Below are 8,316 nucleotides of genomic sequence, written 5' to 3' on the forward strand. Positions count from 1 at the left end.
TCGCTGCCCAGGCGAGTCTCGAACCCGCGGGCTCAGGCAATTCACTCACCTCAGCCTCCCGAAGGCGTGGGATTACAGGCTGAGCCACTGAGCCCGGCTATGGTTTTAGCTTTAATGGTGGGTCTGTGATCCATTTTCAGTCAATTTTTGTTATGCTACAAGGTAAGGGGTCATAATTTTTTTCATATATGAGGGGGGACTTAAAAAACCTGGAATTTATGTATAAAAAATTGTGTATTTTTTCTTACATGTTTAAACTTCAGTCACCTTCAAAGTCGTCTCCCTCTGATGCAATACACCCATCAAGATGCTTTTTCCCGTGCTCAATCGTTTTTTAACTCAACTTTGATGCCTGGTAGTGCTCCTGCTGTTTGTTGTTGTTGTCATTGTTGTCATTGTTCTTTTTACCTCTCGGCAAAACGCTTCCCTTTGAGGACTTTGTTAATCTGGGGAAACAAGAAGAAAGCTGCGGGGGTAAGATCGAGTGAATAGGGAGGATGAGGCATAGCAGCAAAAACTGCTAAACACTCAGCGTGGTGTGGGCAGGTGCGTTGTCATGGTGGAAATCAGCTATATGCCACCAAAAAATTCGCTACAGCTGCACGCAGCCTCTCACAACACCACCAGCTGGCACACTGAGGCCAGCGGGTCTCTGGAACACTTACCAGCGGGGAAAGCCTGTACTCCAAGGGCTTTGCCCTCCAGAAGATAAACCCGCGTTTTGGGGGTCTCCCCTTGTATGTCTTCCGTCGTTTCAGCAGACGGAATATGTTTTTATCATTTAGTTACTCTCTGGAAGGCCTATGGGCACACCTTTGTCACAATGCCAGGAGAATAGGCGAGTGTCCTAGAAGATATGTCTACGCCAGGACATCTAACAACTTCCTAATTTCATGGGGACTTGCCTGGAAGCCCCCTAAACATTGCTAGCAGACCTACTCTAAATGCATTCCCATTCCCAGCTCACGTCTCCCTTAGCCTGATCCCCACTGACAGAGTGGAGAGGGCAGTGGGGAGGACACCAAAGTGGAGACGGACATCTCACGCAATTGTAGCTCAAGTATTTTTCTTTTGCGAATTTCACCAAAATTTACAACCTCCTGGACATAGGACGTATTAGCTTCATGTTCCACCGAATTTCACTGAATCTTTGCAATGACCTGGTGAAGTACAATTTTAAAAAAATTTTAACCCCTTTTTTTTTGTTAGAGTATCATCACTCTGATACCCAGGCTGGAGCGCAGTGGCATGTTCACAGCCACCGCAGCTTCGACCTGCTGGGCTCATGTGATCCTTCCGCCTCAACCTTTCAAGTAGCTGGAAATACAGGCGTGTGCCACCAAGCTCAGCTAATTTTTTTGATTTCTTGTAGAGATGAGATCTCGCCAAGTTGCCCAGGCTGGTCTCGAACCCCTGGGTTCAAGCAATCCTCTCACCTCCGCTTCCCAAAGTGCTGGAATTACAAGCATGAGCCACTGTGCCTGGCCAACCCCTGTTTTAAGGATGAAAAGAAACCAAAGTTCATTGTTAAAAGGGCTGAGATTTCCTGGATGGTAATGGAGCTGGAACTTGTACCCGGGTTTGCCTGGTTCTGAAATCTGCCATCTTGGCACTTGCTCTGCTGCATTTATATATAAGGAAACAGCAGATGAGGGGTGAAGGCAGAGGGTGGGTCTGGGAGAGGGCAGGCAGACAGGAGAGAGGGTACATCCAGGTGTACCCAGGGGCCATGGTGTGTGGAGAGCCTGCCTTGTAGGGTAGGTGATACACCCATCACACTCACTCGCAGCTAGTGTGTAAGCATATGTCAAATGTTGATGAGCATGCATAGAGCTTATTCTAGAACATTCAGCAATTCTTGTCATTCTCAGTGTGTTGTGATTGTTTCAAAGCCCAAGTTAGAGAATCCCTTCAGACACTATTAAAGATCGATGGTGTAGCCAGTTGGCCTGGGAGTCTTGGTCATGCGATGGCTGCGAAGATGCGCTGGCCGTGGGAGGCAGAGGCATAGCCTGAGGAAGGCTTTCGCTGTCGGCATCGCACCCATCACTCACAGCCCTGGCCGGTGTTCCCCCCCACCGCTGGCACCCACCTGGCCACTGTGTCTTTCCGTTGTCCCCAGAGTCTTCACAGACACATCACACGTGCTTCTGCGAGACTTCAGGGACTTTCCACCACCATTGAGGAAGCCCCAACTCCTGGGCGTGAACCTTGGTGACTGTTTCTGTTTCCATGAGCACTCAGCCTGGTGGGGCATTTGTGTCTTTGCTGGTGCTTTCCCCTGCCTGGTGGGGCTTCTCAACATTCAGACCTACGCTCTGGGTACACTGCAGACTCACCTGAAGGACTTAAACATGACCTGTGTCCAGCCCACCTCCAGAGAGTCTGCTTAATTGGTCTGGGGTAGGGCCCATGCTAGGTTTTTTTTGTTTTTTTTTAAACTCAGTGATTCTAAGGTGTATTCAGGGTTGGTAGAGACAGTTCTCCAATCTGATTAAATACTATGGCCCTCATGAAGGCTTCCAAAACAACCTAGGAGGCAAGCCCCTGTGGAGGCAGATGTCTCCTCCCTTATGGTTTTCTCAAGCATCCACCTGCCCACAACGTTGCCAGCACAAGTTTCCCTTCCCACTCCAAGTTTACTGTGATCTGCATCCCAGCTTGCCACATTGGCATTAATACTCATGCTGTTGAATTTCTAAACAACAGTTTTGCCGGGCATGGTGGCTCACGCCTGTAATTCTAGCACTTTGGGAGATGGAAGCAAGAGGACTGCCTGAGTTCAGGAGTTCGACACCAGCCTGAGCAGCATGGCGAGGCCTTGTCTCTACAACAAAATTAAAAAAAAAAATGAGCTGGTCTGTGGTTCCAGCTACTTGGAAGGGTGAGGTGGAAGGATCACCTGAGCCCAGCAAGCTGAAGCTGCGGTGGCTGGGAGCGTGCCACTGCACTCAAGTCTGGGCAACAGAGTGAGACTCTGACTCAAAAAAATAAATAAAATAAAATAATAAATAACAGTTTTATTGAGATATAATTTTATACTATAAAATTTGCCTTTATTTTATTATTATTTTAGAGACAGGGTCTCAATCTGTCACCCAGGCTGGAGTGCAGTGGTGCGATCATATCTCATTGCAGCCATGAACTCCAGGACTCAAGCGATCCTCCTGCCTAAGCGTCCCAAGTAGGCTGGGACTGTAGACAGGTGTCACTGCTCCAGGCAAGAAATTGATCTTTTTAAAGTATACGACAGAACGGTCTTTAGTATACTCATAAGGCTGTGCAACCATCACCACTATCTAATTTTTTATCATTTTCATCACCCCAAGCCCACAACCATTAGTAGTCACTCCTCATTTCCCCTTTCCTCAACCTTTGGCAATCCCTAGTCCACTTTCTGTCTCTATGGGCTTTAGAATAGTCTGGATGGTTCACATAAATGGAATAATACAACATGTGGCCTTTTGTGTCTGGCTTCTTTCACTGAGCATCATATTTTAAGGTCTGTCCATGATGTAGCAAGTATCACTGTTTTATTTTTATGGCTGAGTAATATTCCACTGTGTGGCTAGATCACATTTTGTTTACCCATTTGTCTGTTGATGGCACTTGAGTTGTTTCTACCTGCATGGTCTTGCTGGTGAGCTGTGAAAGAACAGTGACCACGTACTGTATTGCCACCAGCTTGGGAGGACGCTGAGGACATCTCACCCTTAGTCCAATTCTCAGCTGTTGTAGGTTTGGCTAACTTGGGAATATCAGCATTATTGATTTGATACTTGAGCCACTCAAGTTTCATGTATTTTTCCATGTTTTCTGAGATCTGTACATTAGGGTCACCTTGCGAGGTTAAAAAGCTACCAATGTCTGTATCCCCTACTAGTCTGATTTAATAGGCCTATAGAAAGTCTAGGCTCTACTATTTTTGTTTTTTGTTTGCCTTAAAGAAATTTGTTGTGTGTGTGGGTGGGAGGGGTCTCACTTTGTTGCCCAGACTGGTCTTGAACTCTTGGCTCCAAGTGATCTTCTTGCCTTGCCCTCCCAAAGTGCTGGAATTACAGGCATGAGCCACCACACCTGGCCCCCAGGTTTCATTATTTCTGTAAGCAGCTCAAGCAATGCTCGTGAGCAACCATAGTTGAAATCGGTTTTGCCCTAGACTGTCTATCTTGTTCTTCTGTGAGTGACCACCAAGGAGAACTCCTTAGTGCCTGATCAGCACCACAGCTCCCAGTTCTCTCCCTGGAAGGGTGCTGCTTTCTCCCAAGGACGCCAGGGCGATGGAGGCGTGACAACGCACGCCCCTCAGCACGTCTGTCCTGTTAACCCTCCCCAGATCACAATTTCAGGTTGGGTATGCACAGTCTTTTGTAGAAAGGTCAGGAATAACATGACAGAGAAATTACAACCTAAGAGCTGAAAGGGCACAACTTGAACTAAATAGAACCTTCTGGGGAGCCCACAGGCTCTGCCAGGACACAGGCCAATTTTGAACCCAGCCCGCTGCTTTCGTTCCCCCCCACCCCCACCCCCACCCCGTCTCATGTCTCCATCCAGCTGACCAGGGGTAAACACCATGTGGTACTTATATTCAGGACATCCAGTCACTACCCTCTGCCTCTTCCCTGTGTGTCCTCTAAGGGCGGTCATCCAATCTGGGCTCAGGAGCGTGTCCCCAAGGACAGGGGCAAAGTGTGGGACTCGAGCTGCCAGATACTTTTCCTTAATTCTTGTACTTTTGGAATCAAACATCTACATTTTCCAAGTTCAAATTTTTACCTTTAGAGGCAGTCCAATATAAAACCATAAAAAGGAAATACGCATTCCTCCAACTGCTTACTAATTAGTCATGATCTTCTTCCCATCTTGGAATTGGTGACCCCCTTTCCTGGGCAGGGTCCCGTGTCACTCTCTTTCGGAATCCCTCCTGTGAGCTGCCTGGTGACAGCAAGCCCTCGTAGCTGCCCACACTGAAAGGTTTTGTCCAGAATGAGTTTGAAATGCTCACTTTAATCAGGACTCCATTAAGTTCCTAGACATGACCTTTTCTGCTTTAGCTTATTTTCCCAGTTACTGTTATGATGATTAAATTACACATTTTTTCTGTCCTTCCTTCCTTTCTTTTTTTTTTTTTGAGTTGGAGTCTCACTCTGTCGCCCAGACTGGAGTGCAGTGGCCGCTCCCGGCCACCGCAGCCTCGCCTGCTGGGCTCCGGCGATCCTTCCGCCTCAGCCTTCCAAGTAGCCGGAATTACAGGCATGCGCTACCACGCCCGGCTGATTTTTTGATGTATTGTGGAGATGAGGTCTCGCTGCCCAGGCGGGTCTCGAACCCGCGGGCTCAGGCAATCCACTCACCTCAGCCTCCCAAAGGCGCGGGATTACAGGCTGAGCCACCGAGCCTAGCTCCTTTCTTTCTTGTGTTGGAGTCTTACTCTGTTGCCCAGGCTGGAGTGCAGTGGCATGCTCACAGCCACTGCAGCCTTAACCTGCTCGGCTCAGGTGATCCTTCCACCTCAGCCTTCCAAGTAGCTGGAACTACAGGCATGCACCACCACACCTGGCTAATTTTTTGATTCATTGTAGAGATGAGGTCTTGCTAAGTTGCCTAGGCTTGTCTTGAACCTCTAGGCTCAGACAATCCTCTCGCCTTGACTTCCCAAAGTGCTGGGATTACAACTGTGAGCCATCATGCCTGGCTTGTATTTTCTTATATTGGCAGGAAATTTTTTTTTTTTTTTGAGTCGGAGTCTCACTCTGTCACCCAGGCTGACCTGCTGGGCTCAGGTGATCTTTATGCCTCAGCCTTCCAAGTAACTGGAACTACAGACACATGCCACTTCCCCCGGCTAGGGCAGGAAATATTTCTGTGAAGATTTTAAAGAAACTGGTAACGGCGGTTTTCTACAGAAGGAAAGCTTGGTGTCTGGGAGGTTGCAAGGGATTCCTCTGGACACCCTTTTATACCATTTGAATTTGCACCATGTGATTGTGTTACTTATGTAACACAAATAAATGTTCACAAAACTGTGAACTCTACACTTGGTCCATTATTAAAGAGAGTATATTGTTATCATCAAAGATATCATCTTAGCCAAGTTTATACCCTTTCAACCTTTGTTTTATATTGCCTCGCCATAAATCCAGTCTTAATCCTATAAACTTTTTCTCATTAACAACATTGTAGCCAGGCGCGGTGGCTCAAGCCTGTACTCCCAGCACTTTGGGAGGCCCAGGCGAAAGGATTGCCTGAGCCCAGAGGTTCAAGACCAGACGGGGCAACTTGGTGAAACCTCGTCTCTATAATAAATACAAAAATTATCTGGGTGTGGTAGTGTGTGTCTGTAGTTCCAGCTACTTGGAAGGCTGAGGCTGGAGGATTGCCTGAGCCCAGCAGTGGTCTGAGCATGCCATTCCAGCCTGGGCAACAGAGTGAGACACTAAACTCAGAAACAAAAAACCCCCAAACCATGCAACATTGTAAGATAATAAGAACAGAGATTATCTCATACCTCATTCATTCATTTATTCAGAGAACATTTTATTCAAGCACCTAAAATGGCCAGGCCTTAGTCAAGGATTTAGGAAGACTGAATATACAGTTCTTGACATCTAGGAACTACGAGGTCTGGGATGGGGTTGGGAACTCAGAGACTGCATTACGGTTAGTTACGAGGTTTAGGAAATGCTTCCTAGAGAAGGCAAAGCTTGAGCTGAGTCTGGGAGGAGTGGCTCTGACTCACTTGGGGAAAGAAGCATTCCCAGTGACAGTGGCAGAGTGGCAGGTGCCTCTAGGGGCAGGTAATGGGCACCCACACACTCCACCTCCTGTGCGTCTCTGAGCACTTCACCCAACAGCCTTAAGCCTCATAACAACCTCCTTAAGAAGGTTCTGTACTTAAGTGGCTCTCACTTTAGATGTGAGGAACCGAAGCTCAGAGTCACTGAGGTCTGCCCAAGGTCACCACAAGTGAGTGCAAAGCCAGATTAGCACGGGTGGTGTGGCTTCAAGACTCACACACTGAACTTGGTATGTCTACTTCCTTCCTATGCAGGAGACAGGGCCACCAGGAACAGACAACAGACTGAACGAGATGACAGGTGTGAGGAAGGAGCAGGATTCAGGGACAGTCGGCAGGAAATGAATTTAAGTTTTGGATGTGTGTCAGGACACATAAGGGAGTGCACAGTCAGCTGCTGAAAATTCTGGAGCCCTGAAAGAACTGTATCCTGCAGGTCTAGATGCCAAAGTCACTGGCTGAAGGTGGCAGTTTGCACCTTGGCTGTGGAGGAAATTGTCAAAAAGAAGACTGTAAGAAGAAGGTGGGGCAACCAACTCGGGGCATCAAAGGAACTGCAGGAAGGAAGAGGGCTGCATGGAGAGGAGGAGGTCAGAGAAAGGGCTGCAGCCCCCGCACGACCACCTCAGAAGAGGGCTCCAGGACTTTGTGTGCTGAGCGGACTGCTGCAAACGTCCTAATAAACCAGTCCTCCCCCACTATGGTTTTCCAAAACTTTTTATTAAGACAGAGTCTCACTTTGTTGTCCAGGCTGGAGTGCAGCGGCATGATCATAGTTCACGGCAGCCTCGAACCTCTGGGCTCAAGCCAATCTCCTGTTTCAGCCTCCCAGATAGCTGGAACTACGGGTGCACACCATGCTTGGCTATTTTTTTTTTTTCTTTTTCTTTTTTGTAGAGATAGGGTCTTGCTATATTTCCCAGAACTTCTGGTTTCAGGTGATCTTCCCACTTAGACCTCTCAAATTGCGGGGATTACAGGCGTGAGCCACCGCACCCGGACCCGGCTACAATTTTAGGGTACTTTGGAAATGATAATTTTGATATATCAGGTAAAGCAAAGCAATAAAAAAGTCAATGTCACCTGCTTATTTTCCTGTCTACGGCGGTTACTAAACATTTACCGTGCACTGCAACGTCCGCGAGCCTCCCGGACGGCGTGGACCCAGCCGCAGCTTCAGTGAGACAGGGTCTCACTCGGCTGAGTGACGGTCAACAGAGGTGGCGGTCTGCGCTCGGCCGGGAGAGCGGAAGACCAGTGCTCCCGAGGACTCCGCGACGGGAAGGGCTGCGTCCTCGCGGGTGTGGTTTTCAGAAGCCGGGGCGTAGAGCAAGCGAAGAACTGGGGCGCGGGGGCGGGGGGAGGTCTAGGACGCCGACCGTGAGCCGTGGCGACACGGGCGGGGCGGGAGGGACCCGGACTCGACGAGCCAGCCCACCCGGGCGGGCGGCAGGTGCAGAGCCTCCGAGCCCCTCTCTCCCCTCGGGATGGAGGTGAAAGGAGGCCGAGAGGCTGGG

At 48.8% G+C, this 8,316-nt stretch overlaps 1 long non-coding RNA gene across 2 annotated transcripts in view; it reads right to left on the reverse strand.

Moving 5' to 3' along the window:
* Nucleotides 1–8,172, reverse strand: part of LOC103269585 — a 12,545-nt gene extending 4,373 nt beyond the window's left edge. The window contains exons 1-2 of one of the 2 annotated variants that reach the window (XR_002482482.1): nucleotides 7,923–8,172; nucleotides 249–446 (exon numbers count right to left, since the gene is read on the reverse strand). This is a non-coding gene — a long non-coding RNA (uncharacterized LOC103269585). The remainder of the gene's footprint in view (nucleotides 1–248; nucleotides 447–7,922) is intronic. The other variant, XR_504903.2, reaches the window with a different exon arrangement.
* Between the last annotated feature and the right edge of the window lie 144 nt (nucleotides 8,173–8,316).

Source organism: Carlito syrichta, unplaced genomic scaffold (assembly GCF_000164805.1).
Source record: "Carlito syrichta isolate Samal-C Ts95f unplaced genomic scaffold, Tarsius_syrichta-2.0.1 Scaffold309314, whole genome shotgun sequence".
In the NCBI taxonomy this organism is placed as follows: domain Eukaryota; kingdom Metazoa; phylum Chordata; class Mammalia; order Primates; family Tarsiidae; genus Carlito; species Carlito syrichta.